Source organism: Eutrigla gurnardus (genome assembly GCF_963514095.1).
Source record: "Eutrigla gurnardus genome assembly, chromosome: 24".
NCBI lineage: Eukaryota > Metazoa > Chordata > Actinopteri > Perciformes > Triglidae > Eutrigla > Eutrigla gurnardus.
In genome coordinates this window covers 13,350,723-13,356,722 of record NC_139935.1, presented here as the reverse complement: position 1 = coordinate 13,356,722, position 6,000 = coordinate 13,350,723, and positions in this window count along the sequence as shown.

The following is a 6,000-nucleotide window of genomic DNA, read 5'->3' as shown; positions in this document are numbered from 1 at the left end:
GCAAAGTGTGGCCAAAAAGGGCTTCTCAATAGGGCAGTTCCCAATCCAGGAAGAGCAGAAGGTAATTAAAAAATTGTGTTCAAAATTTTTATTTTTGTTTGTATGTTAAATTTTCAAATCATATCTTACAAGTGTGGACTGCTTGGCATATAGTCCAATCCATTTTTGTTGCTGAGCATTTGCCTGTAATTGGCCTGTGACAAATGCAAACCTACAAATAAAAAAATGTCAATAAACCCATAAATTCATTCCTTACAATGAAAATAAATTATTATTATCTTGTAGAACAAGATAATTTATGCCAATCGCGGTCTTTTTTCTCAGACTTTAAATATGGCTGGCTGGGTAACTTTATTTAATATTGTAGAGGTTATTCCTGCTAGGATGGGATGTTAACCCTCAACAACCTGATGCTAATGGCACAGGCCTTGTTACTTAGGATTTATACATCAAATGTAATGCATTTGTAATCTTAACAGTGATTTCTGTTTTAATCTTTGCACCCCTCCCTCAAAAAAGGCAAAACTGCTTGAGCTGTACAAGGCACCAGCAACGGACTATGCCATTGTTCAGGTGGACCGGGCATTAGTTTATCTGGCTGACCTTTTAAGTATTTGCCCACAACCTCTCCTAGAAGATGACCTCCACACCTCATATCCATGGCTTACAGATGATGTAAGTAGACATGAAAGAATGTGATGTATCATTACACCAAAGTTTTACATAGCGACTATCATGGTTCTGTGTCTGTTTGTTTCTGTTTCCTGTTTTACTTTGTAGTTTTACCCTTGTGTGACTCTTCTTGCTTTTCAGTTCCACCTGTGTTTTCCCTCCCAGTACGTTACCACTCGTTTCCTCACCTGTTCCTCTTCCCTCCTCACTCCACCTGTTCCTGATCCCCACGTTGGTGTCTGTGTATATAGTCTTTGTTCTCCTTCATGTGTTTGTCAGTTCGTTCAGTCATCCTTCAGCCTCTGTCTGTGATGTCCCCTGTTTCTCCGTCAGTCTGTCTGTTCCTGGTGTATCCCATTTTTGGTTTCTTACTTCTCGTTTTGATTTGAACTTTGCTTTTTCTTTGTACTTTGCCTTTTGAGCTATTTAGTTGCTACTTGCATTTTGTCTTGTTTGCTTGTGGGTCTAGGATCCCTTGATTTTTGTATTTAGTCAGCTTTTGTTAATAAAGCTTGCTTTTTGTTTCCCCATTCCCTGCCTCCTTGTGTGTCTGCGCTTGGGTCCTCCATTTTGTTTTACCTTTAGTCCTGACAGTGACAGCTTTACTTGTTTCTTTACAGGCAGTGAATGCGAGAGTTCTCCAGCTGGCAAGACCTCTGGAGAATGTAAGTTTTATTGTAATTTGTCTTTGTTATGGATAGGACATACAGAAACGGTGTGCAGCTACCCAAAAGCCATTGCTCTCTTTACAGGTGTGTACTTTGCAAACATTTCATTTCACGGCTTGGTGGAGGAACTGGATCAATGGGGAATCAATCAGCTCCCGCCATTTGGATTGCATCCAGGTATGCATGCGTTTTATTTGCATATTCTTTTGCTTAATCTTAGAGAAATAAAATATTGTCACAACTACTAATAACTTTAATTTTGACAGAGTAACAGAAGAAAACATCAACATTCCTCAGTGTTGCAGCTGTAATTTGGTATTAAATAATTTTTGTTCAAGGGCTTAAAGCAAGACTCGAAGGTCCTGTTTCCACGGGTTGTTGGCCATCAAACTCCAGAGACTGGTAATCATTTCATTCTGTGGGTAAGTACTGCTGTGAAATTGAGAGGGTTTTTTCTCAAGACTTTTCGGGGACAGGATAGAAGGTGGGAATGTCCAGATTAAAACATGACATCACAATTATGCTATGCGCGTAGCCCACTGAGCCACCATGGATAACCATAAAAAGGCTTTAGTAATTTTTATTTGCATGTAGTGGACTGCAAGATACTTATACTGGCCATTGTGTTGACAGGTATTTGATGGCTCAAAAACAGAAATCAGAGTCTACGATTCCCTTGAAAAGTACACCTTGATTTCTCCAGCTGATATGGACATTCTAAGGTATGTAAACACTTATTCTAATAAACTGTGACATTATATGAAAAACATAACACAGAATGATGCATCTGTTTTTAGCCTTGCATTTCAAAACACATGGAGGCTGAAGGAATGGTCCATTTCATATCCAGACCAGTGGAGACAGAAAGATGGCGTCAACTGTGGTGTCTTCGTCTGCACGGTAAATATTGTTTTGTAAAAGGGGGGAAAAAATTATTTGGCCTACCCCTTCTTGGTATTGTCAAATTATATTTAGGAATTGCTATTGTTTAAAAAGATGGTAAGGTTATTACATAGATTAACTTCATATTGTACAAACATTGGTTGTTTATGTCGGTCACTTCAGGCAGCTGAGCTTGATATCAAAGGGACAGACATGACGAATGAACCCTTGAACCAAGTACAGTTGGGGCATCTCAGGATGTATCACGCAGCCTGCTTGATTGCCGATTCTGTTCCTAAGGTGATGTAAAAATCACAAGACACTAGGCGACTGATAATATAGGCAGGCTATGAAATAAGTTGCATGTAAATCTTGAACAGTACAAATATTATTTTTTTTGTAGGGGAAGAAAGTGTGCGAGTCTTGCATGGCAGAGGCAATTCATGCCTGCAATTACTACGACAGCACTGGAAAGGGGCAGTCAAGGTACAGTAGTATTAGAGTTGTTAAAACCAACAAACACCAAGTACCAGATTCACAGCTTGGAGCTGACCTTGTGCACCTGCACATAGTTTATTGGCTATATTGCATCAGGAAGAGAAATATCTTAAAATCTTAAGCTTTGTACAGTTCAACAAAATGTTGGTAGTGTAGGATCAATGTAGCATCTGGATCTCAACTGTCGTGTCTTTTGAAATTGTAGGCCATTGTATCCACATGTGCAGAAGGAGGACTGGGTGAAATGTGAGACATGCAATGGCTGGCTGCACAAAGACTGTGCCTGTTATGAGCCCAGTCAGTCAGGCATTTTCACATGTGGGTGTGACCTACCTGAGCCATACGCCTTCACCAGGTTTGACCAATCTTCACCCTTCTCCTACTAATTTAATCAAACACCTGAATATGCATGGCAAACTGCTGTGGGAATTTAGCTGCAGCTTGTATAAAAACTGAAGCAGGGCATCATGGGATCTTGTTTGTTTTTTATACTGTCAAATGGCAGTACATAAACATTCTATTCATCTTCTATCACTTGTGGTCTAAAAGTGCAACATCAAACAACATGAAATCATGTCAATTAACCTAACATTGCTTTTAACGGCATTTTTTTTAACCATCTGAACCATTCAGCCATCATGAAATGTAACTTATTAATTAATAATAATGAACAAGGAATACAACAACCATTCTTTGACAAATGTGATATTGTACTGTGCTGTATTGCTGCTGGTTTTTATGTACTTTGCAGTACTTTGACCTGCCTAGAGAACAAAGGGGTAGAAGGCCTCATTTCCAAGGAAAGAATAAAGGTGTGTATTGTTTATTCTAGTTATTTATAAACGGTAAATGCCAAACCAGTGTTCTTAACAGATGTCATTCTTAAAGGAACTGAAAGAAATGCTGGACAGTGGGGAGAGGAAATCAAACCGGATGTTCCTTTGGCAAAACCCTGGGGGACACCGTGCCCTGAAAACGATCCTTAACGGAAAGCCCACATGTTTCAATGAGAAACACGTAAGTAATATTTTCTTAAAGTAATTTCTTGAAAGTGGTAATTTTGTCAGTGTATGAATAAATGTTTATTTACCCTTACTATGTCCAACAGATGAATGATCTCATTGATGCGATAAAGCCAACATTGTCGTTGGATTACAGCCTCCTCCATAACATCAACTTCATCATTGATGTCATGGTGCCAGAGGTATGTTCCAATTTTAGTTGAACAAAGACATAAAGGTATCCATAAATGTCACCATTCTAACGGAATGTAGCTTACTGTTACTTGATCACCAATACATATAATTACATCTGTTAATTTAACATTAATGAAGCTGGTAATGTGTCCTCTTGTTTGTTTGTTTTTTCCTATGTTGTCCTGAACTAAAATGTTTTCTTTTATGCAGACCACAATTGACATCCTGGTGAGATTGGAGGGGTTTTCCAGATATCATGCTGAAAAAATACTTGGAACATTCATTGAGTAATCAGGTGCTGGAACGATCAAGACAATTCAACTTACTCTTTTGTTACTGTACTGTTGGCTACTTAAGTTGTATTTAATTAAACTTTTACATTTTTGTATTTCCATTTGCTGTTGCTTTGTCACTCAACTCTACATTTTTTTTCCTCCACTACATTTAATTGAGATTAGTTTCTAGATCAAGATTTGATACAAAGGGTAATGTGACAAGCTAAAATGCAACACATTGGTTAAGTTTAAACCAGTCAGGAAGACACGAACCTGCATAATCGATAGTAGTAGTAATAATTTAATCATTGTTACTCTGCAATCCGGAAGAAGACTGTGAAGAAGTGTGCCAGACTGAAGTTATCATTTTTCCTGACTTCAACCAAGCTGTTGAACAACTAAACTGTTAAAATGTATTGTGTTCCATATTTTGAGATGTTTTTATAATTGTTTTTTGTGTCGTTTCTGTGAAGCAACAAATTATAGCACTGTGCCCAAGGCAAATTTCCCCTCGGGGACAAAGTTATTTCTATTCCGTTATGATTTCTATTGATAGTAAAAATATTTGTCAGACAAAAGAATTATTTTTACATTTATTCAGCACAGTGTTGCCAACACAATGAGAAAAGGGAGAAGGTGTATTAAATGTACAACTACTCCAAAGACCACTCGGTAAGACAACAGGCAGATGACAAGGACCACAAGACAGACCAGTGTCTTTAGCGCCCCTAGTGGTTGTGACCACTGGCTGTGCCAGAGACCAGCTGGTCCCGACCACACGGATCTTCATAATCAATAATAATAACAATATTAATCATAATAATTCTGATAAAGTGTATTTTATAGACAAAAGATTATGATCTCTGCCATTTACCCAGCTAACAGTGCTGCCAAAACGAGTGTAAAGGGGAGAAAATAGTAAAGCTGCTTCACAGACCACAGGGACCACAGGGCAGATCCCTGAGGAGCTGGTCGGGACCAGTATCTTTAGCGCCCCTAGTGGTTGTGACCACTGGCCGTGCCAGAGACCAGCTGGTCCGTGCCACAGAGCTACTGGTCGCGACCACTGAGGAGCTGGTCGGGACCAGTATCTTTAGCGCCCCTAGTGGTTGTGACCACCGGCCGTGCCAGAGACCAGCTGGTCCCGACCACACGGATCTTCATAATCAATAATAATAACAATATTAATCATAATAATTCTGATAAAGTGTATTTTATAGACAAAAGATTATGATCTCTGCCATTTATCCAGCTAACAGTGCTGCCAAAACGAGTGTAAAGGGGAGAAAATAGTAAAGCTGCTTCACAGACCACAGGGACCACAGGGCAGATCACTGAGGAGCTGGTCGGGACCAGTATCTTTAGCGCCCCTAGTGGTTGTGACCACTGGTCGTGCCAGAGACCAGCTGGTCCGTGCCACAGAGCTACTGGTCGCGACCACTGAGGAGCTGGTCGGGACCAGTGTCTTTAGCGCCCCTAGTGGTTGTGACCACTGGTCCGTGCCAGCGACCATAGTCCCTGGACAGACCACGGAATCGGCTACAACCCCCCTGCACATTCTGGAGACTGGAGGGGAATCAGCGACACAGATGGAGCTGTGGTGAACTGAAGTCAGATTGTAGGAAGTAAACTTGAGAAGAACTATTATCATTTTGATGACTCTCACACATTTAATTACACTCCATATCATACGTTAGATCCACGTTATCATGATGAACTCCAGCAGTGTTTTTGATGCTTTTACTGAGTGATATTTTTTTCATAAACACCTTCTTTTAAAATCCAACTCGTATCTTAAATCAAAATAAT